Source organism: Triturus cristatus, chromosome 4_1, assembly GCF_964204655.1.
Source record: "Triturus cristatus chromosome 4_1, aTriCri1.1, whole genome shotgun sequence".
In the NCBI taxonomy this organism is placed as follows: Eukaryota; Metazoa; Chordata; class Amphibia; order Caudata; family Salamandridae; genus Triturus; species Triturus cristatus.
The window spans coordinates 97,256,797-97,281,453 of NC_140585.1; the positions used below are offsets into that span (position 1 = coordinate 97,256,797).

The following is a 24,657-nucleotide window of genomic DNA, read 5'->3' on the forward strand; positions in this document are numbered from 1 at the left end:
CTCCAAAACCGACATCGGCGCGGAGCCATTTCTTGATGAAGGTGGCCAAGACTTCATCGACATCGTGACATCATACGGAACCATGGTTTTGCTGCCATCGTGACGTCACCCCCTCTCTGGTCAGGAATCAACGCCTCCCCTGCCTGCACAAGCATCCAGGGCCTGACGCATCATCTCCCCCGAACAAAAGAACTGACGCTGCAACGCGCCAACGACACCGCATCTCCCCAACGCCATGAGCTGTCTTTGTTTTCGCTTTACAAGGTACTGTTCTGTGGGGGTCTGTTGTGACTCCTCGCCCTACGCTGTGCACCTCGCAGTCAGCGCTGTACTTTGGGAACACTTTGACTTCATCGTTGTGATAACTCCCATTAGGGTTATCTGTTGCTAAAGACTGCTTTAAGTGAAGAACCTATTTTTGAATTACTTCTACCATCATGAAGTATTAATTGTGATTACAGTATTGTGGATTTTTGTTGTTTGTGGTCTTGTCATAAGTCTATATAAAGAATACTTATTTTTATACAACCCAATGTGGTGTCCATCTGTAGTGTTTTTGCAGTATTACTGTATGTGTTCACAAATGCTTAACACACTGCCTCTGAGATAAGCCTGCCTGCTCGTGCCAAGCTACCAAGGGGGTGAGCAGTGGTTATCCAGTAGTGTAATCCCATTCCACGACTTAGACACAAGGGTCCCTATTTGGACAAGGGTGTATACCATTGTCAACTAGAGACCCCCAGTTCTAACATTGGAGGCAATGGTGGGATTCGGACTTGCATTTGTGACGCATATACAATGATTGGTGTACACTACTAGTGAGTGCAAGCCAAACGCGGCCACATACTTTTGAGTAGATTTTTTTTCCTTAGACCTTTATTTTTACTGAGAACTGCCATGAGCCGACCAGCATCTGTTGTATCTATGGATCTAGATTTTGAGGAAGAGAGGTTGGAAACCTACAATGTGAAACAGCTGATGCACTTCCGCAGAAAATTTAAAGTTGCTACCCAAGGTATTTCCAAAAAGGATGAATACCAAAAGGTGCTGAGGGCCTGGGTGGAAACAAGAAATACCCCCGAGCTGGTGGTGGAGCCGGTCAGGGATGCAGAGGAGCAGCTGGATAGTCTATTGCTTCCCAACAGGAAAGGGAAACCATCCCCGCCTGGCAGTAGTGTGTCTTCCAAGGGACCGTCCCCAGGAGAGCAGGAAGTCAGGGAGAGAGATAGTATGCACAAGCTGAACATGGCCAGGCTCAAGATGGAGGGTCAGAGAGACCTAGAGAATAGCAGGTTGCCCTTGGAGAGAGAGAGAACGAGATTGGAACATGAGAGAATGTTGAGGGAGTTAGAGCTCATAGCAAAAGACCCAGAACTCAATCCTTCTGGTGGCAGCGCACCATCTGAGCCTGTAGAAAGCAGAGTCCACATTCCGAAGGATATCATCAAGGTGTTTCATAGCCAGGAAAATAATGGGAAGTGGTTTGCAGCCTATGAGATAGCTATGTTTCCCAACTGGGTCCCTGAGAAGGATTAGGGCGCTGGGTTGTGGGGCCGCTTTGTGCGTGATGGGAGGGATACATTGTTAGACCTACCCAGTGAGGATAGGATGTCTTATGCCCACATGAAGGAAGCCCTGATGACAAGGTATGGGTTGACCCCAGAACTCTATAGACAGAGGGTCAGGATTTGCCAGAAGCTGGAGGCAACTACGTGGGTGGAGTATCAGTCTTTCTATTGCAGAGCGATGGAAGGTTGGGTGAAGGGTAGCAAAGTGGATACTTTTGAAGCGCTCTATAATTTGTTTGCATGGAAGCACTTGTCTGCTAATTGTTTTCCAGAGTTACGCCAGCACCTTATTGATAGCAAGTTGACTAACCCTAGGAAGCTTGCTGAGGAGGCGGACCGCTGGGTCAGCACCCGGGTCCACATAGGTCACGTGGGAGACTTCGCCAAAGGTGGGCAGGGTCCCCAGCAGAAGAGTGGGGTGGACACGTGTAAACAGAGGGAGTTCCAGAAAGGGTCCGAAAGTCATTCCCAAGGGAACCAAGGGAAGGGTTCCCAGCCTGCCCCTGAGAAAAAGCAAGAAGCCCTGACAGGTAAACCTGTTCAGAGGGGCCCCTCTAAGTGCTTTACGTGTGGTCAAGTGGGCCACCATTGGTATGATGCACAGTGTCCCATGAGGGATTCCAAAGCACTACCACGTGCACCACCCAGTCAGATGGCGCGTTTAGCCCTGGGGGAGGAGATGGTTGCCCAAGGTGGGTGGGGTCCCGGAGAAATGTCCCTTGTCACGTTGGGAGACTTTGAGATGGTCCCGAGGACCCAGCTGCCTGATAACACTAAGAAGTACAGGCAGTGGGTGACCATCAATGGCCATAGGGTGGAGGCTCTAAGAGATACCGGGGCAAGTGTGACCACTTTACACTTCTGGCTGGTGTCCAAAGAGCAGGTTATTCCCAATGCATTCTTCCCTGTAGTTGCCGTGGACAACTCGCAGAGCCAGTGTGAGGTGGCTCAAGTTCCTTTCGAGTGGGGGGGTCTCAGGTACTCTACGAGTTGCTGTGAGGCCGGCAATGCCTATTGATTGTCTGTTGGGCAACAGTTTAGAGAACTCCCCTTGGGCTAAGGTGGAGAGAAGATTTCATTTGCAGATGTTGGGTCTGCCGGAGTGAGCATGTCTGACCACTCAGTCAATGGCAGCCGGTAAGGGTGTTTAAGAGGTTCTGGAGCCTGAAAGTATGGCCCAGACCCCTGCCTTAAAAAGAAGAGGTAGGGGGCGCGGGAAACCAGCCCCCATAGTTCCCACGGTCCAGGAAGAGGCAGACCTTGAAGGGGATGCCCTGGAACCTACAGGGGAACAAATGGTCGAACTGGGGGTACCTGCCTGAGCTGACCAATTGGCAGCAGGAAGGAGGCCCCTCCAGGGAGGAAGTTTGTTAGGAGCAGAAGAAATGCCCTTCTCTTGTGGGTGTGCGGCAACAGGGCACAAACGAGGCAGCATGTGATCAGTCTGGCTCACATTGGATCTACTGGGAGAACGACCTCCTGTTAGGGGTGGGCGGAATTTGCATAGTAGTGCTATGCAAAGCTCCACGAAACAGTAAAAAATCTCTGCGAGCTGAAGAAATTCCACGAACACGCAGAATCGCTTGTTAACGATGCTTTTTTCCTGTTCACGAATGCTGTTTGTGAGCTCGGGGGGAAATATCTCACAAACACACATTTTGAGAACGCGAACAAGCAAACAATTCCGCGATGCCGTGGAACGCAGAATTTTGGGCAATTCCGCGTTCTCCACAGAACACGAAATTACCCAAATTCCGTGAGCGGAACGGAGTTTACCGCCCAGGCCTACCTCCTGTATAGCTAGCCTAAGGTTGCTGAGCCTGGGTCAGCCCGTGTGCTGGTGGCACCCCAGCGCTACAGAGCCTTTCTACTGGGTTTGGCTCACAACGTCCGTTTAGCTGGACATCTTGGGCAGGACAAGAACTTTGAATGGCTTGTCGCCCATTTTTGTTGGCCCCAGATGCGGAAGAGTTCAGAAACTCATTGTAAGACTTGTCAAACTTGCCAGGCAAGTAGGAAAAGAGGAAGGAAGCACAAGGCTCCTCTCCAACCTTTCCCTGTAGGCAGGGGCAACAGGTTTATCCTGGTCTTGGTGGACCATTCTACCTGGTACCCAGAAGTCATCCCTCTCTGGACAGTGATGGCCCCGTGGTGGGACTTGCACTGATGGGGATTTTCTCCCATGTGAGGTTTTCCCGAGAGGTGGTGTCCGACCATGGTACCAACTTCATATCGAATTATATGAAGTCCCTTTTGGCAGGAGTGTGGTGTGACCTATACGTTCACCACTCCTTACCACCCCCAAGGTAATGGGCTGGTTGAGAGATTCAACCGGACCCTTAAGGGCATGATTATGAGTCTTGAAGAACCTATGAGGCATAAATGGGACATCCTCTTGCCATGCCTTTTGTTTGCGTACCGTGAGGTGCCACAGAAGTACTTAGGGTTCAGCCCCTTTGAGCTGCTGTATGGTCACCCAGTAAGAAGACCTTTGAGTCTGGTCAAGGAAGGCTGGAAGCAATCTCCCAGGAAACCTCCCCAGGATGTATACAGTTATATGCTACTTTCGGGATCCAGACTCTGCGATTCAGACAGTTCACTCAGCCAAATCTGGAAGCCAGCAAGTTGGAGATGAAGCAGTGGTACGATCAGAATGTCACTCTGATTGAGCTTCAGCCTGAACAGAAAGTTTGGGTCATGGCCCCTTTGCGCTCCAGGACAGTTGGACCGGACCATTTGAGGTGGTGGAGTTCAAGAGTGATCACCTACCTGGTGAACTTGCAGCCTCTGAGGAACCCTCTGTGGGTCCTGCACGTTAACTGTCTGAAGCCCCACTTAGAAAGGTCCGAAGTGGTCATGCTCCTAGTGACGGATGATGAAATGGAGGAGGAGACCGAGCCTCTTACGGACCTCTTGTCTGCGACCGAGCAAGATGGGTCAGTGGATTGTGTCAGCCTCTTTGCCACACTGACCCCTGATCAGGAGCAAGATTTTTGCCAACTGTTGGGGCAATTCTCTGATTTATTCTCCCTGGTTCCTGGTGCCACTGAGTTGTGCGTCCATGATATGGACACTGGGGACAGTCCTCCTGTGAAGCACAAGGCTTACAGAGTGACTGACAGGGTCAGAGCTCACATCAAGGAGGAGAGCTCCAAGATGTTTGCCTTAGGAGTGATTGAGTCCTTTCACAGCCTGTGGGCCAGTGCAGTGGTCTTGGTCCCGAAAGCTGCCACGCTTGGTGCCACACCTGAACTCCAGCTCTTTTTGGACTACCGAGGACTCATTTCAGTCACCTGAACTGATGCGCACCCCATACCCAGAGCTGATGAGCTCATTGATTGGCTAGGGGCTGCACGGTACCTCAGTACATTTGATTTGACGTCTGGGTAATGGCAGATTGCCTTGACCGATGGGGCAAAAGAGAGGTCAGCATTCTCCATACCAGATGGGCACTACCAATTCCGGGTTATGCCCTTTGGGATGAAGAATGCCCCTGCTACCTTTCAGAGATTGGTCAACCAGGTGTTGGCTGGACTGGAAGATTTCAACGCCGCCTACCTGGATGACATCACAGTGTTCAGCGCCAGTTGGGAAGAACATCTGCATCACCTCTGGAAAGTGTTGATGGCACTGCGGAAGGCAGGCCTCATGATCAAGGTGAGTAAGTGCCAGATCAGGTAGGGTTCCGTGGTGTACTTGGGGCACCAGGTGAGGAGCGTCCAGGTGGTGCCTCTGCAACCCAAGATTGATACCATCCGGTCATGAGATCCCCCTAAGACTCAGACGCAGGTGAGAACCTTTTTAGGACTCACAGGGTACTACAGGCGGTTTGCCAACAGGTATGGCAACATTGTTGCACCCTTGACTGAGCTGACTTCCAGGAAGCAGCCCAAAAAAGTGAACTGGACTGACACCTGTCAGTAGGCTTTTGATGCCCTGAAGACTGCCATATGTATGGCACCCGTACTTCAGGAGCCCAACCAATGCTGATGGTCTGTCCAGATTTTTCCGCCTTAGTGAAGAGAACTCCCAGGGAGATGGGTAGTTCTCCCCACATTTCAGCTGGAGGGGACACATGTTAGACCTGGTACCATTGGTGTGAGTCTCCCTTCCATTTTTTACCGATTGCCTCCTCTCTTTTCGATATATTTTGCTGGTTGAGATGCTTTGGGCACTGTTCCACTGCTTTTAAGTGCCGCCGTGCAAGTGCTCTCTGTGTTAAATTGATGTTTTGATTAGTGACTACATGATTGACTTATTTGATTTACTGTCAGACCCCAGTATTGTGCACCGCGTGTGCCCGGGGCTTGTCAATCAAATGCTGCTGGTGGGCTTGTAGCACCGATTGTGCCACCCACCGAAGCATCCCGTAAAGTGTAACTCGGGCCTGCCATTGCAGAGCCTGTACGCAGTCTGGGACTGCCATGTCGACACGGCAAGTGCACCCACTCGCCAGTCCTCAAACCTTCCCTTTTCTATATATAAGTCACCCCTACGGTAGGCCTACTGGCAGGGTGAGTTGTATGTAAAAGGTAGGACATGCCCTGATGTTTGTGGTATGACCTGATCGTGAATTACAACCTATTTTGTGTTTCACTATTGCAAGGCTACCTGTCCCCATAGGCCAGAACGGGCGGTTTGATTATAACATCTTATAATCCTAATTGACCTGGCGGATGAGGTTGATATTCGAGTTTAGTATGATAAAATGCATCTTTTAGTGAAGTTGTTTTTAACATTCTGTGTTTGAAAATTGCACTTTTTAGAAAATAGTTAATTCCTTACCTAACCATCCAGCCTGCCTCTGCTAGCGTGTGAATTGTATGTCTGGTTTTGTGAGTGACAGGGTCTAGGGGGCTCCAGGAGACAGGGTTAGTCAGCACTAGGCTGAATAGGCCGATCTATCTGAGGAGTGGTGGGAGGAGTAGCACCTGGACCAGAATAGGGCTGTGCCTGCCTTCCCCAATGCCGGCTCCTCCTCCTGAGGTGCGTCTAAAGACCATAGCCCATGCTGACAAAGGAAGAAGGTGTGCACTGGCAGAATGTACCCAGAACTGGTTTGGGCCGGGTACAGGACCCTCTGGCTTCAGAGGAGAAAGAATTTAGGAGAATAAATATGGGGAACCCGCCCCCAAGAAGTTAGATCACTTCTGGGAACAAAATGTGGAAATCGACAATACTTACCGTTAGCATGAGCTGAAGCCATCTTGGTTGTGACATCCATTTTGTTAGACTTGGGATTCTTCCTTCTTCACTGCTGCTTGCCTTTCTGTTCTGCTTGCATCATCAGCTTTAGTTAACTCCTTCTATTCTAAGCTCAAGCAATGTATATATGCTGAGAAAATGCCTGTAGCTGCTAGAATGCAGGCCTGTACCTTCTGTTTGAGTCTCCATGCTTACTCTGCAACAAAGTTTGTATAAAAGGCCCATGGCCTCTGAATTCCATGTACTAACTCAGGCAGCACTTGAGAGTCCTGTGTATACGTAGTCCCACTCATGAGTGATTAATAAACTTGTTGTTTGAATTCCAGCTTCAGTGCCAATCTCTATTTTGTTGGTCTAAGAAACCGTGGACATAGATAATGGTGACCCCTGCACCGGTGTTCCCCTAAAAAGGCACATTTCCACAGTTGGCGCCTGACTCGTGGGGCTCATTGGAGATAGAGCCGCCCGAAGGAGTGGTCTTGACGGAAGAATGGAATCTAACTGAGGAGAAGTCCTGCATGAGGAGACCCTTGTCTTTGCAGCTGAAGTGATTTTTCCAGTTTTCTCTATCTGACCCTCCGGGTGGCGGCCGGTCCCAACTGAGATTTCCTGTGGCACATGTCTTGCAGTGACCATTAGGTCGATCAAGAGATTGGCAGTTGGAGGCTGGAGACTTTTGTTTGGTAAGGTCGCTGAAGTGGCACTCTTGATTTTGGATTTGCTTGGCCAAGATTCTGGTTTTATTTGTTTGATTTGTCTATTGCAATAGATAAAGGCAGGTAATGTGGAGATTTTTCTCTACTTTGATATTCTCTTGATACGCAATATTTTACTACAATTTGGTAGCATGCCTCCTCCTAGCGCACTTCGTAGGTTGTGTTGCTGTCTTGGAGGTACCAAAATAGATTTAGAAAGAAGTCAGCCGGCTCGCCCAAAGGAGACACCAAATAGGTATATGTACATTAAATATGGTATTTCTTCCATACTGTATAGTACACTGTGGAACAAATATACGAAAAAGGATCCTGATCTACGATGGCCAGTAAATGGTTCTTTTGATTTAAAAAAGATTCAGTATGTAGAGCAGTGTGCATTTAAACATAAGAGTCGACAAGATATGTTTGATTGTGAATGAATATGGGAGAAAGAAGCGCATGAGAGAGTGAGAAAGAAGTAGCTATAGCAGAAAAAGAACAGTGCAAAACAATCTATCAAAAAGCGTTGGAATTGAAAAATAAGGAGATGAAGGAAATAAAAGAAAAAATAGATAGGGAGTGTCGTTTAGAGGTAATTGGCTAGTACCCTATTAGGCGCCCTATTTATCCCATGCTTAATACACCTCAAGATGATTCCATTTTATTAGATCGACCTCCGCCCCGTATAAATTTCCCTTTGCCCCTGAGGAGGATCCTTCCGATGAAGAACATCATTCTTCAGACGATAAAGATACAGATAAGCAAGATGGGCAACAGACTCGCTCTGTTTTAACTGTCGATGAAAAAGCCACCATTAGATCCACCGCTTGTTCAGATCAGGATCCAGCAGTGGAAAGAAATAGAGCAGTTATATTTTACAGAGAAGCTTACTTGGGAAGTAATACTTAATTTTAGATACCTTTCTGAAAACATAGAGCCCGCTGATATGTATTCTGATTATAAACAATTGAGAGATGGCACTTTTCTTTCCTCAAATATACCTGATCTAATTAGGCAAGTGGTTAAGTTATGTGATGAGATATTTCGCTTAAAGGCTGAGAAAAAGGAAGCAAGCAAAAATAAGACTGTACAATTAGCTCAACCCCCAGCGCAAATAGCAGAAACTTCAGAGACTAATAATGGATCAAGCAGTGCTGAAGGTAATATACGACAAATGCGCGATTGTATGTTCCTCCGAAAGGTTCAGGAAAGGATGACGATAAAACTTCAGATGATGCAAAGGGGTATTTTATTTATAGTTGGATTTATACTCCTTGGAGTAGAGTGGACGTTATGGCTCTTAAAGCCGCTTTGTCTGATCCACAGAAAAATCCTGCCGCTTTTTATGAAGAAGTAGAAGGAGCTATTAGCTCCTGTACTATGAATCTGCCAGATATCGACATGTTTTTCTGACTTATTTTGCCCCCTGATGTGTGGAGAACGATTTGGAAAATAGATGATAATGTAGCATATGGTGATAATTGGGTGCATTTAGAAGAAATGGATGCAGCTAGGCAGCCTGCACAGAGACCTCAACAGGAGATATTAGATCTTTCCAAAGCTGTTGTGACTAAGTTGAAAACTTTTATACCCCCTAAGAAAATAGATTGGACTATATTAGTGTCTTGTAAACAGAAGGCAGATGAGTCAGTTTCTGATTTCTTTACACAATTTGAAGAGGCATTCCATGACTTTAGTGGGCAGTCATTGACAGATGACAGGGGTAAGCATCTGTTCATCGACAAATTTGTCACTAACATGTTGCCAGAAATAGCAGGTCGCCTAAAGGTTAGCGAGAGTTCATGGACTATGTCTTCCCCAGTTTCCCTTTTGACTATGGCCCAATATCATGAGTGTCAGGAATTGGAAGCGAAAGGCAAGGAGGATAAAAAGGTTAAGGATTTAAAAACTAATGTTATGTTGGCTCAAGTCTATGGCCCATCATTTAGAGGTGGTGGTAGAGGTGGACGTGCTATGTATCGCCCTGGTGTACCCCCTTTCTCTCAAGCAACTTTGTCTTCTGATCAGTGTGCTTACTGTAAAAAGCTTGAACATTGGCATTCTGAGTGCCCCCTTTTTGCAAGGTCAGCAGTATCCTCAGGGTAGAGGAACTATGAGAGGCCGCCCCGTGAACTCAGGAAGAAGGGGAGGCATGGATAATCGTACTAGATTTGAGGCAGTTGAACACAATCAAAATTCTTTTAATACCTTTGATAGACGAAATCAATATCAAATATCTGATTATTCGACTGATGGTCCGAAGGAATCTGATTATGCGTAGGAATGCCTAGGATGGGGTAAGGAACCGGTTGAAGTCCCAGTAGATCAGAAGGGTCCATATATCGATGCACACGTCTTGGATTTCACTGATCAGTTTCTGGTTGATATAGGAGCTACTCGTAGTGCTCTGTCTAAACAATTGGTTCCTAGGGCTCCCCTGTCTGGCACAACGATAACATCGATAGGATTCGATGGGACACCTTCACTTAGCCCACTGTCACAGCCACTGCAGCATGTCAATTTCTGCTTTCACCTAACACGCAGGATAACATTGTGGGTATAGATATGCTTACACATTTCTGTGCTATGATACGTTGTTCCCCAGAAGGAGTGCAAGTTTTTCTAAATTATAACTATCCAATGGTTGAGAGGTCTTGTCTCATTAAAGAGGATGTTGCTCTGGCTTCGCTACCTAGTACTTTTTGGGCTACGTCAGATACCGATGTGGGGCAAATGGTCATTCCACCAGTACATATTCAAGTGAAGGAAGGTGCTTTGTTGCCTCGACTACCCCAATATAAGATATCCCGGGAAGGTAAGGAGGCATTAATACGTATCGTTCAGGATTTGATCAAAGTGGGGGTTTTGGAAGAAGTCCCTTATAATACCTGTAATAGCCCTATTCTTCCTATTTTGAAAAAAGACACTGACACTAGAATTCAAAGGTTTATCATTGACCTGCGAGAGGTTAATAAAATAGTGGTGCCCCAATACCCAGTAGTCTCTGACATCACAACACTTCTTAGTATGGTTCCTCCTACTGCCACTACATTTAGTGTGATCGATTTGAAAAATACATTTTTTTCAACACCTATTCATCCTGACAGCCGTTATTTGTTCGGCTTCACTTTGAATAATCGACCATTCAGATTTTGTAGAGCTCCACATGGGTATACAGAAAATCCTAGCATTTATAGTCAGGCCTTTGAAAAGGCAGCTTGATTCTTTCCCTGTGCTGAAAGGGGTGGCTCTCATTCAATATGTCGATGACATCTTGTTGGCTGCTGATACCCCTGAACAGTGTGAAGAAGGGACACTGTTATTGTTATCATTCCTTGCCTCTCATCATCACAAATTCTCTTGAAAGAAATTGCATTATTGCAGACAGCAGGTTACCTATTTAGGTCACCTCCTGTCGAATTGTGGGTCGACGGGTCCTGCTTGAAGTTGCCTGATGGTACCACCTCCGCTGTCAATGCAATTACAACACTTCAGACAGTAGTTCAGACAGCTCGCATCCCACAGAAGTCAGCTAATGGCAGCTGAGCTGATAGCACTGACAATAGCATGTCAGTTTAGTACAGACTTGTTTGTTAACATTTACACGGATAGCCAATATGCTTTCGGAGAGGGTCATGATTTTGGGCAACTCTGGAAGGAAAGAGGCTTTCTTACTTCACATTGAACACACATAGTGCATGGGGAACTAGTACATAATCTCCTTACTGCTTTGACATATCCTGAGAAGGTAGCAATTGTTAAGTCCAGCGCCCACAAGAAAGTGACCGATAAAATAGGAGCAGGAAATGCCTTTGCAGATTAAACAGCTCGTGAAACTGCCATTCAGCGAAGTACCACATCCATGTATGTAGTTAAGTCACAGGCTAAACGTTGGCATGATGCCAGGCAAGAAGTGCTGGACATGCAGCGATCTGCCTCTGCTGATGAATTAGACCAATGGTCCAAGGAGGGAACATTGGATGATGACGGTTGTTGGAGAAATAAAGAAATGACAAAATGGAAGTTGCCTATTTACATCCCATGATTACATGGCACATGGGCCGGCACATGTTGGTGCATCCTCAATAGCAAAGTTACTTACACAAGTTTGGGATCATCCAGATATTGCAGGCACAGCTAAAAAGATTGTCCAGTCTTGGCTGATCTGTCTTCAGTATAATCCTGGAAAGGGAATATGAACTCTTACAGAAGGGTTTGCAGTACCAGCTGCACCTTTTGACGTCCTGCAACTGGATTATATTCATCTTGAACACTGTAATAATCTGAAATATGTCCTAGTAATGGTTTGTGCCTTTAGTAAATAGAGAGAGGCATATGCTACAAAAGATAATACAGCTCTCACTACAGTGAAAGTCGTCTTCAAGGAGTTCTTTCCCCGCTATGGAATTTGTAGAGTCCCATGGAGTGACAATGGCCCCCATTTCATTGGGCAAGTTGTTGAATATGTCGTGAAAGGATTGGGGATTGAACAAAAATGTCATGCTGCTTTTCACCCACAATCTGCAGGGCGAGTGGAACTTTATAATTCTACCCTAAAGTTAAAGATGGCCAAAATACAGGCTTCCATGTCTTTGAAATAGCCTGATTCCCTGCCCTCAGCATTGCTCTCCATTAGACCGATACCCCATACTCGATCTTGCCTTACACCTTATGAGGTTGTTTTTGGCAGACCCATGAATATTTGGGGGGTCACAGCTTGCTTTCTATTCATCAACAGGTTCGAGAAGCTCTTCGCAAGGTGACGGTCATGATCTGTGGCCCGGTGACTAGGTGATGGTGAAGTTGTTCCAGATGTCGTGCAGGCTGGAACCTCGGTGGCGGGGACCCGAGGAAGTTCTTCTGGCGACCAGAACTGCAGTCTGAGTGACCAATCGGAAGAACTGGGTCCATTCTACCCACTGCAAAAGGGTGCCGTCCGCCTTGGTAGAAACCTGCTGTGCTGAAAGATCACCACGATATACTGAACACCGAGAAATGCCGAGCTGCACTGAAGGATCTGAGGAAGTCTTCCCGGACCACAGGATTCCTGGTACATCTCAATATTAGCTGCGACCCCGGAAGAAAGACACTTAGTTGCTGAAAAAGACTGGTTGAGTCACTGTCCTGGATAGTGAAAGCCTGAGTTACAAAGGGGGGTACTCTTTTAGTGGCTACTCGTCTCAACCTCAGTGAAGAAACCAATGTCTGCCCAGGACCTTGGTGCACCATCTGTTTTGCTGTTCAACGTCGAGATGAACATGCCTACGGAGAAGAAATCAACTGCTACAAGAGTCTGCGATCGAAAGATTATGCTCATTATTGGACTCTTTGATTATTGTTCTGATCGCTGTAATAACATGGGTTGTAGAGGGAGTAGCTTCTACTCGAAATCTACTGACTGCTACTACTCCTGTCCCCATTGAGCATCATTATTACACTCTTCCTTATCATGAGAAAAAGCACCGAATGTCCTATCTCAACAATACGTTCATTCAGATGTTGCACCACACCCACAATGCTACGAACATTACCAACTGTTGGGTGTGTGGAATGATGACAGCTCATCAGAAAAGGGGAGGAACGCCTTTTATTCCTTTGCGGTTTTCACGCAATGGCTCTTGCAGGGCCTGGTTTGCGCTGCTATGGGCTGCTCATGTTGCTAACATTACTAAGTTTGATGTAGGAAGACTAAACGCCCAGCTAAACAGAGCTTGTTACCCTGACAAGGAAGGAGATCCACAAGCTAAAGGAACTGTATGGGAAATGGAGGAGTATCACCGAGGAAATTCCTCCACAGACTATGTTTTCCCTAAACTCGAAATGCTAAGGGTAATGGACCTCCTATTATAGCTGTTACTAGAGGTCGAGCAGACCTTTGTGTGAACAGTATTGGCAGTATTCCTGTGGGGAAAAGTGATTGTACTCTGGTGTTAAATATTACTGGAGCGAACCATAGCAGTTTTTTGTCATCACACAACACCTATTTTATTTGTGGAAATAAGGGATATTACCTTCTACCTAATGGTTGGTCGGGTACATGTTTGGTGTCCTTTTTGCTACCACCTGTGTTCATAGCACCTGCATCCTACCATAAAGACTATAAACTGTTCAATGACATTTCCAAGAACCGATTTAAAAGGACAATAAATCACGATGAGGTGGATCAAACTGATACTGCATGGCAGCAGTACGTTGACTTTAATTTGGGACTGTTCTTCTTTGTTGGTGCGGCCTTAAACAGCAGAAAGATACGGCTCTTGACAGGTGTTGTAGAGGTTGTAACCAATCAGACAGCCATGGCACTTGGAAATATCACAGAAGTAGTACAAATTGTGAGAATTGTGGTGCTCCAAAACAGGGTGGTTTTGGATGTCGTCTTGGCTGATCGTGGTGGAGAATGCCGCATCAGCAGGAGCAGTTGTTGTGTCTACATTCCTGACCACGCCCCTTCAGTTTTTGAAGCAATTTCTAAGCTGCACAAGATAGCCACTGAAATCCATCAGGATTCAGGGACATGGACTTAAACTGGATGGCTATAAGGTGTATTTACTTTATGGTGATAGAAGCTGCTGTCAGCTCTATGTATATTTCTTGCAATTCTATTCACCTGTTGCCTATGTATACAATGTGGCCCGATGCTCTGTTTCCTCTGTAATTCTACTTGTACCTCATGTATACCAGCTAAACAAAATTCCAAGAATGTAAATGCCCAACTAGTAACAGACCAAGAAATTAGTGATTTAATGATGATTGACTTCCATGATATATTCCATGTTCCTTCCAAATCAAAGAGATGTCTTTAGCTAAAGCTAAAAGGTTCGACAATAATTACCGTTAGCATGAGCTGAAGCCATCTTGGTTGTGCCATCCATTTTCTTGGCCTTGTGATTCTTCCATCTTCCTGTTGGTTGCCTTTCTATTCTGCTTGCATCATCAGCTTTAGTAAACTTCTTCTATTCTAAGCTTGAACAATGTATATGTGCTGAGAAAAGGCCTGTGGCTGCTAGAATGCACCTGACTAAAGACATAACTGTCAACTGTGTCTTGCAACTGTAAGCAGTTCTGTTTCCCCTTCCACTTCGCTGACTAAGTGATATTCATCTGCCAATGTTTGTCGATAACTATTTCTGTGTAGGCCTGTACCATCTATTTGAGTCTCCATGCTTACTCTGCAACAAAGTTTGTATAAAAGGCCCATAGCCTCTGTATTCCAGGCAGCACTGTGCTGTGTAGACGTATGTCCAACTCACTTGTTATTTCAATTCCAGTTTCAGTGCCAATCTCTATTTTGTTGGTCTATGGACCCATGGACATAGATAAGGGTGACCCCTGCACCGGTGTGCCCCTAAAAAGGCACATTTCCTCTCCGGTCAGGAATCGACGCCTCCCCTGCCTGAGCAAACATCCAAGACCCGACGCATCATCTCCCCCGAAGTAAGGAACCTACGCGGCAACGCGCCAACGACACCGCATCTCCCCAATGCCATGAGCTGTCTTTGCTTTTGCTTTCCAAGGTACTGTTCTGTGGGGGTCTGTTTTGACTCCTGGCCCGACGCTGCGCACCTCGCGGTTGGCGCTGTACTTTCAGAATACTTTGACCTCGACGTCGTGATAACTCCCGTTAGGGTTATTATTATTATTATTATTATTATTAATATTTATAAAGCGTGACAGCTACTTCCAACGGAAGTGTCCCGGCGCTGGCATCCTAAAAGGCAGAGAGATGAGGGGAGAGGGTCGCAGAAGTCACTAGGACAGGCCGAATAGGGGTAACGTCCCCACCTGACAGTAGCGTCTCTTCCAAGGGCCCTTCCCCAGGAGAGCTGGAAGACAGGGAGAGAGATAGAATGCACAAGCTGGAGATGGCCAGGCTCAAGATGGAGGGTCAGAGAGTCCTAGAGAATAGCAGGTTGTCCTTGGAGAGAGAGAGAATTAGATTGGAACATGAGAGAATGTTGAGGGAGTTAGAGCTCAAAGCGAAAGGCCTAGAACTCAATCCCTCTGGTGGCAGTGCACCATCTGTGTCCGTAGAAAGCTGAGTCCACATTCCGAAGGATGTCATCAAGGAGTTTCATAGAGAGGAAAATATTGGGCAGTGGTTTGCAGCCTATGAGATAGCAATGTTGCCCCCTGGGTCCCTGAGAAGGATTGGGGCGCAGGGTTGTGGGGCCGCTTTGTGAGTGATGGGAGGGATACATTGCTAGACCTACCCAGTGAGGATAGGGTGTCTTCTGCCCACATGAAGGAAGCCCTGATGACAAGGTATGGTTTGACCCCAGAACTCTATAAAACAGAGGTTCAGGAATTGCAAGAAGTTGGAGGCAACTACCTGGGTGGAGTACCACTCTTTCTTTTGCAGAGCGATGGATGGTTGTGTGAAGGGTAGCAAAGTGATACTTTCGAAGCACCCTGTGATATGTTTGCATGGGAGCACTTGTGTCAGGACTCGCAATGTGCCCTGTCCTATTTTTTGCGGGTCTACGCTGTTGACGCTCAGCCTTGGTGTTCAAGAGAAACAGGGAAACCCTACTCACTAAGGAACCAGGGTAATAGTTATATAGGAAAAACAGTGGTTCCTGTGGAATAATATACTATGAGGTTATGATACATAAGCACAATTGCAATATAGAGGGTTAGATAATGGCAGAGCGCGAAGGAACCACTAACACACCGACTTTAGTGTAATATATTTTGCGGATTTTTTAAACAATAAAGTTAGTAGTAATCATTATACATCAAAACACCATTTGTGCATAGTGTCCCAAGTGATAAAGGGAACCTAAACCTAAGTGACAATGTGAATATTATATACAAGGTTTCCACAGTTTGTACAAGTCGACCATTATCAAAATATTTCCATGTGAACGGCAGCTATATACAATGATATGTGCTGGGAAAATGGTTCGCTTCTTCTGTTTGTCGACGGCGTTTCAACCCTCAAAACAATGTGGGGTCTCTTCAGGACTATTGATGAAGAGACATCTAAATGGGAATGAAATAAAAAGAGCATAAGGCCCATATACCGGCACAAGTGCGAAAAAGCCTTAGTGATCAGGAGACTACATGTCCCATGAACACTAGTGGCGGCACACCGCGCACACAGATCAACGGAATGTATTTGTGCGCACTTCCGCCCCCACGGTGCTGCCGAATATTCTGTGTGCTGGAGTTAGTGGAGGTTCGCTTGGCGTCTGCAACTTTCTGTGGTTTTGGAGCCCCAGCGAGGAGCTCATTCTTGGAGTTCCGGTGAGCCCTGTCGGAGCCTCGGTGTGGGACTCGGTTCGGGAACCCTGGCACAGGAACAAGTCCAGGTCCGGTAAGGGTGCGGCTGCACCACCACTGTTACCCGATCTATTATTGTACTATCATTAGTGAGAGTACGTAGAAATATAAATTGGGACTACTTTCGGGAAAAGGCATCCCATACGTACTTGTGTTGGATGTGAGTCTTGATTGTTCCTTCTCGTTGGTGAGACACACGTATGTAGTCTCTTGTGAGTTGTAGGGATACCAGTGCGGGGTGTAAGTCGTGAGTGGGACACTTCTCCTACAGACCACTTACTGGATACGTACATTGCTGGTAGGCACTGGTGAAGTGCTTTTTCCCTCACGTTGGAGAGTTAAAGGCATACTTTGACACATGCGGAGGGGAACTTCTCCATTGGTCATAAAACTTTCTATTTTCTGATATGAGTTTCCTTGCGCCATGTCAGACAGTAACCCGGCTGGGTGAGAGTGTACAGAATTACGGTATTTTACAAAGCACTGATCAGAAGCTACTCTAAATGTTATACCCTTGAGGAATTTACTTCTACACAAGATATTTAATTTTGTATTGTGTATGCTCTAGCAGGGGATTGTGGTTGAGCCAGGTTCGGTCACTTACATCCTCTGTGAAGCACGGCCTGATGTGAACATGGGTATGTGCACATTCGCAAACTGCTCGAGAGAGGGAGAGGATGTTGCAAAACTTATAGCGAGGAACACACAGGCGTTATGTATAACAGTGTGATATCTTCTTTTCTGTAGTGCCTAATATTGTACCTTGTTTCAACTGGGTCTTACACTTGCTAGCCTTCTGTTCTTGGAAGGTACATGTTGAGCTGGATCAACTAGACAGAACACTTCATTATTTTCCTTTACAGGTAGTTCCTTTATTTGTGTTCCTATATTAATATACAGGAGGGAGGAGAGTAGTTTGTTAGTACATGTTAATTGATTACTTTGATTTTGTGTCATTTCAGGGCTTCTTCCCCGCTGTCCCCTCCCTTTCCTTCCCTCACTTAATTGCTTCACTGATCTGCGCTATAACAGCACTCAGACTTGGAGCTATCGAGAGGTGGACCATTTAAGAGTATCATTCTGATCCCGAGGAGTTGAGGAGCCCGACAACTTGTCTGCTAATTGTTTCCCAGAGCTACGCCAGCACCTCATTGATAGCAAGTTGACTAACCCTAGGAAGCTTGATGAGGAGGCGGACCGCTGGGTCAGCACCCGGGTCCACAAGTGTCACGTGGGAGACTTTTCCAAAGGAGGTGTCACACAGAGGTAGGTAGGACGTACCTTGTAGCCGGGTACAGCGGGAACGATGAGATGCGAGTTAACCCTATCCCCTCAGGGGTGATACACAAGCGTGCTCACAAAACACGGTTCGGTCACCACCACCCCCCAGGGGAAAGTGAAAAAAGGGACAAAGAAACAAAAAGGTAATAATCAGCTGCTGCTAGGCACTGCACGGGATGTCTTCACTAGGGAGAACCTCTCTCGCCTGCGCTTCACCCCAGAAACCCTGTGAGTGAGACATAAAACAAACACACCATCATGCAAGCTCAAAGGCTACACCACCCTCCTCCCCGCAAACCTTGTGTGAGTACACTTACAGAAACAGCACTCTTTATCTTCCACACAGCAGCAAGTGTCAGAGAACAGAAACTCCAGGTATATACAGTCTGGTAATAGAAAATTAGAATGTACTTATCTCAGGTTGCCGAGAAGTCAAGATTGCCTCACAACTGAATACTGGCGCCTTATTCGCTCTGGGTACATCACCATGTAATCGGGGAACAGAAACCGGTACTCTACGTTGGCTTCCTCGTACCGTTCTTTGTATCCTCCGGTCCGCGTCAGTCCGCTGCAGGCGAAGAGGACCGCGGGCATTACCCTTGCAATTGCGGGCCCAGTCAGGGGTTACTGGTCATGGGACGTGCAGTCAGAATTAGCTCACGGAGAGCCGATAACTGCTCCACTTCCGTGTTGCGGGTTCTGTTGGTGCATGCGCACCGAGCTGTCCTCGTAACGCGTTCGCCCTACAGTAAGAGATTCGCAATGCAGTAGGGCTTCAAACCCTGAGGGGAAAGGTGCAGGAACGGATACCGGCAATGGTATCTCCAAAGAGAGCAAAACGCTCGAGTAGGCTTACTTCTATAGTACTCTAGGAATCCAGGAAGTTTTCGAAGGGGCAAGCCCCGCATTCCAGGTGGGCAGAGCTTAAGTAGACCAATCCCGTTTCTCCCCCAGCATCATGGGAGCAGTAGTTCTTTCCCCCCAGACTCATGGGAAAGATAGTTCCGGTCTCCTCACATTCATACCTTACGTCGTGTGCCTCCTCTAGCGCGCCCCCTCACCCGATCCATGACAGGTGGGCAGGGTCCCCAGCAGAAGAGTGGGGGGGACAAGGATAACAGAGGGAGTTCCAGAGAAAGGGCCCCAAAGTAATTCCCAAGGAAAGGGTTCCCAGCTTCCCACTGAGAAAAAGCAAGAAGCCTGACAGGTAAACCTGTTCAGAGGGGCCCCTCTCAGTGTTTTATGTTTGGTCAAGTGGGCCACTGTTGGTATGATGCACAGTATCCCATGAGGGATTCCAAAGCACCACCACGTCCACCACTGCGTCAGATGCCGAGTGTAACCCTGGGGGGGAGGAGATTGGTGCCCAAGGTGGGTGGGGTCCTGGAGAAATGTCCCTTGCCTTGTTAGGAGACTTTTAGATGGTCCTGAGGACCCCGCTGCCTAATAACACTAAGAAGTACAGGCAGTGGGTGACCATCAATGGCCATAGGGTGGAAGCTCTAAGAGATACCGGGCGAGTGTGACCGCTGTCAACGGCCAGCTGGTGTCCAAAGAGCAGGTTATCCCCCATGCATTCTTCCCTGTAGTTGCCGCAGACAACTCACAGAGCCAGTGTGGGGTGGCTCAAGTTCCCTTAAAGTGGGGGGTCTCCTCAGGCACTCTCCAAGTCGCTGTTAGGCTAGCCATTCCTGTTGATTGTCTGTTGGGCAACGATTTAGAGAACTCCCTTTGGGCTAAGGTGGAGAGAAGGTCTCATTTGTAGATGTTGGGTCTGTGGGAGTGGGTGTGTGTGACCACTAGGTCGATGGCAGCCGGTGAGGATATTCAAGAGGTTCTAGAGCCTGAAAGTATGGCCCAGACCCCCACCTTAAAGAGAAGAGGTAGGGGGCACAGGAAACAACCCCATAGTTCCCACGGTCCAGGAGGAGGCACACCTTGAGGGGGATGCCCTGGAACCTACAGGGGAACAAGTTGCCGAACTGGGGGACCTGCCTGAGCTGACAGTATTGGCAGCAGGAAAGAGGCCCCTCCAGGGAAACATTTCTGAGGAGCAGAAGAAGTGCCCTTCTCTTTTGGGTTTGTGGCAACAGTCCACAAACCAGGCAGCAGATGATCAGTATGGATCACATTGGATCTACTGGGAGAACGACCTCCTGTATAGCGAACATAAGGTTGCTGAGCCTGGGTCAGCCTGTGTGCTGGTGGCACCCCAGTGCTACAGAGCCTTCCTACTGGGTTTGGCTTTCGACGTGCCTTTAGCTGGACATCTGGGGCAGGACAAGACCTTTGAACAGCTTGTCACCCATTTTTATTGGTCCCAGATGCTGAAGAGTTCAGACACTCATTGTAGAACTTGTCAAACTTGCCAGGCAAGTGGGAAAAGTGGAAGGAAGCACAAGGCTCCTCTCCAAACTTTCCCTGTAGTGACTACCCCCTTTGAACAGGTGGGCATTGACATTGTGGGGCCAGTGGACACATCCCTCTCTAGACAGTGTCTGCCCCCGTGGTGGGACTTACACTGAAGGGGATTTTTTCCAGTGTGGGGTTTTCCCGAGAGTTGGTGTCTGACCGTGGTACCAACTTCATATCGAATTATATGAAGTCCCTGTGGCAGGAGTGCGGTGTTACCTATAAGTTCACCACTCCTTACCACCCCCAAGTTAATTAAGGGCATGATAATGGGTCTTGAAGAACCTATGAAGCATAAATAGAACGTCCTCTTGCCATGCCTTTTGATTGCATACGGTGAGGTGCCACAGAAGTCCTTAGGGTTCAGCCCCTTTGAGCTGCTGTGTGGTCACACATGTAAGAGGACCTTTGAGTCTGGTCAAAGAAGGCTGGGAGCAATCTCCCAGGAAACCTCCCCAGGATGTATACAGTTAAATGCTGCCTTCAGGATCCAGACTCGGCGGTTCAGACAGCTCGCTCAGGCGAATCTGGAAGCCAGCCAGCCAGGAGGAGATGAAGCGGTGGTACGATCAGAATTCCACTCTGATTGAGCTTCAGCCTGGACAGAAAGTTTGGGTCATGGCCCCTGTAGTACCATGTGCACTCCAGGACAGGTGGACCAGACCATTTGAGGTGGTGGGGAGCGCAAGAGTGATGTCACATACCTTGTGAACTTGCGGTCTCCGAGGAAACCTTTGCGGGTCCTGCACATTAACCCCTGAAGACCCACGTAGAAAGGTCTGAAGTGGGCATGCTCCTAGCAACGGATGATGGAATGGAGGAGGAGATCGAGCATCTTCCGGACCTCCTGTCTGCGACCCAGCAAGATGGGTCCATGTATGGTGTCAGCCCCTCTGCCACACTGACCCCTGATCAGCAGTAAGATTGTCGCCAACTGTTGTGGCAATTCTCTGATTTGTTCTCCCTAGTTCCTAGTGTCACTGAGTGGTGCATCCATGACATGGACACTGGGGACAGGATCAGAGCTCACATCAAGGAAGAGGCTCCAAGATGTTTGCCTGAGGGGTGATTGAGTCCTACCACAGCCCGTGGGCCAGCCCATTGGTCTTGGTCCCACACCCGAACTCCGGTTCTGTGTGAACTACTGAGGACTCATTTAAGTCACTAGGACCGACGCGCACCCCATCCCCAGAGCTGATGAGCTCATTGATCAGCAAGGGGCTGCACGGTACCTCAGTACGTTTGATTTGACATCTGGATATAGGCAGATCACCTTGACCAATGGGGCAAAAGACAGGTCAGCAATTCTGGGTTATGCCCTTTGGGATGAAGAATGCCCCTGCCACCTTTCAGAGGTTGGTCAACCAGGTGTTGGCTGGACTGGAAGATTTCAGTGCCGCTTACATGGATGACAGCACAGTGTTCAGCTCCAGTTGGGAAGAAGATCTGCGCCACCTCTGGGAAATGTTGATGCACTGCAGAAGGCAGCCCTTAGGATCAAGGCGAGTAATTGCCAGATCAGGCAGGGTTCCATGGTGTACTTGGGGCACAAGGTGGGGAGTGTCCAGGTGGCGCACCAGCAACCCAAGATTGATACCATCCTGGCAGGGGATCCCTCCAAGACTCAGACGCAGGTGACAGCCTTTTTAGGACTCACCGGGTACTACAGGAGGTTTGTCAAGGAGTATGGCAACATTGTTGCACCCTTGACTGAGCTGACTTCCAGGAAGCAGGCCAAGAAATTGGACTGGACTGACACCTGTCAGACGGCTTTTGACGCCCTGAAGACTGCCATGTGTATGGCGCCCGTACTTCAGGAGCCCAAATTCTCAAAGGAATTAGTTGTCCAAACAGATGATTCAGAGCATGGTGTGGGTGCTGTTATATCACAGATTAATTAAAAGGGCCTAGACAAACCTGTAGTCTTCATCAGTAGGATGTTACTTCCACGGGAACAGAGGTAGAGTGCAATAGAGCATGAGGCATTTGCTGTGGTGTGGGAGCTGAAGAAGTTGAGACCATGCCTGTTTGGGACACACTTCTGAGTTCAGACAGACCATAGGCCCCTCATATGGTTGATGCAGATGAGGGGTGAGAATCCAAAGCTGTTGAGGTGGTCAATTTTCCTACAGGGGATGGAATTCACGGTGGAACACCACCCTGGTACAGAACACGCCAATGCTGATGGTCTGTCCAGATTTTTCCACCTTAGTGAAAAGAACTCCCACGGGGATGGGTAGTTCTCCCCACATTTCACCTGGAGGGGACACATGTTAGACCTGGTGCCATTGGTGTGAGTCTCCCTTCCATTTTTTACTGATTGCCTCCTCTGTTTTTGATGTGTTTTGTTGGTTTAGATGCTTTGGTCACGGTGTCACTGCTATTCAGTGCCTCAGTGCAAGTGCTCCCTGTGTTAAATTGATGTTTTTTTGATTAGTGACTCCATGATTGACTTATTTGATTTACTGTCAGACCCTAGTATCGTTCACCGTGTGTGTCCGGGGCTTGTAAATCAAATGCTGCTGGTGGGCTTGCAGGAACGATTGTGCCACCCACCGAAGCAGCCCGTAAAGTGGAACTCGGGCCTGCCATTGCAGAGCCTGTATGCAGTCTGGGACTGCTGTGTTGACTCGGAAAGTGCACCCACTCGCCAGTACTTAAACCTTCCCTTTTCTACATATCAGTCACCCCTACAGTGGGACTGCGGGCATTGTGCGTTTTATGTAAAAGGTAGGACATGCCCTGATGTGTGTGGCATGACCTGAAAGTGAATTACAACCTATTTAGTTTTTCACTATTGCAAGGCTACCTGTTCTCATAGGCCAGAATGGGCATAATGATTATAACATCTTATAATCCTAACTGACTCGGGGGACGAGGTAAAGATTTGAGTTTTATTCAGCTAAAGACTCACTGCCTGGAGTACTTGAAACACTTTTTCCAAATGAAATACATGTTCTATTGTGGGCAAATCCAAATGAAACAAACCCACTCAAATCAATCATATGTTAACTTCTGAGCATTGCACAGAATTCAGAGTGTCTGAAGCTGGAAAGCTTTAGATACCGACACACTGCTCCCTTTCCAAAACTCCTGCCCCCCTTTTATGGAGAGACTGAACACATTCTGTTCTTATCTCAAAGCTAAACAAATTGTGTATTTCACCTCTCCATTGCACTTTTAGAATGCGTGCCTGTTCAGCATAACTATACATTACCTTGAATTGTCACAACACTGTTTTCAATTTAAATGTGCATCCCTTTCTTACATTTTTCCTCCTTTTGTACTCTTGCTATGTCAAAATAAATGTACATTCTTGCTAGTATTTCTGATCACACCAGATTTTTTTCAAAATTTAAAGTGTCGTCAGGAGGCGCCAGCTAACCTCCTTCCAATGGGCATCTGCAGAGCACAACGACACCAAGAGACCAAATAACGCTCATCCCAGACATTTTTAAGAAGGGACCACACTCATCATTTGGCCTCGCAAAGGAATTGGAAGTACTTTACCAAAGACGGTCCTCAGACCATGTAAAGAAAAAACCTCACACAACACAGTTTGCTGTGGCAAGGCATCCTTACCTCCACACACAGAGCACAGTCGCTACTCACTAAAGCAAGCATTTCACAAGCACCACCACAGATGTTGGTCCACAAACCTCAGAGCACCCAAACACAACAATCAAACCACAAGTCAGCCCGGAGACTGCATCAGAACAAGACAGTCCAAAGACTGTACCAAGACAAGAAGACAGGCTCTTGCCCCAGACCTTTTCAAGAGAAGACCAAATTATGAGCTGGCCTGGCAGTTTGTTCGCAAACAGTCCCAGGCCTTTTCAAGAGTAGGCCAAATTTGCAGTTGGCCTGGTAGACTGTTTACAAACACTCTGTGTCTTTTCAAAAAGGGTCCTCAAACCCACCAAATTCAAACCAAGACAGCCCAGAAGACCGTACCAAGACACAGTCCGTCGGCTTGTGCCGTCCAAGCAAGGCAGTTCAAAAACTGCACCAAAACCAAGACACAGCCCGCAGGCTCGTGCCGTCCAAGATTGGCGCCATTTTTTCCAAAATGTTGGCAGGGTATGCCCAGACGTGGGTCCCTTGCTCACTTTGCCACTGGATTCAACCAGTTCTAAGGATGCTTGTTTCTAGTCCAGGGAGAACCTAGCTTGGCAGTTTGGGCTTGACTGTTCCCATGAGGCACAGGGTCGAGG

At 47.5% G+C, this 24,657-nt stretch overlaps 1 protein-coding gene across 3 annotated transcripts in view; it reads left to right on the forward strand.

Annotated features, from left to right (window-relative positions):
• Positions 1 to 24,657, forward strand: part of LOC146839640 (uncharacterized) — a 390,678-nt gene that overhangs the window by 255,617 nt on the left and 110,404 nt on the right. The gene's annotated exons all lie outside the window — the stretch shown is intronic.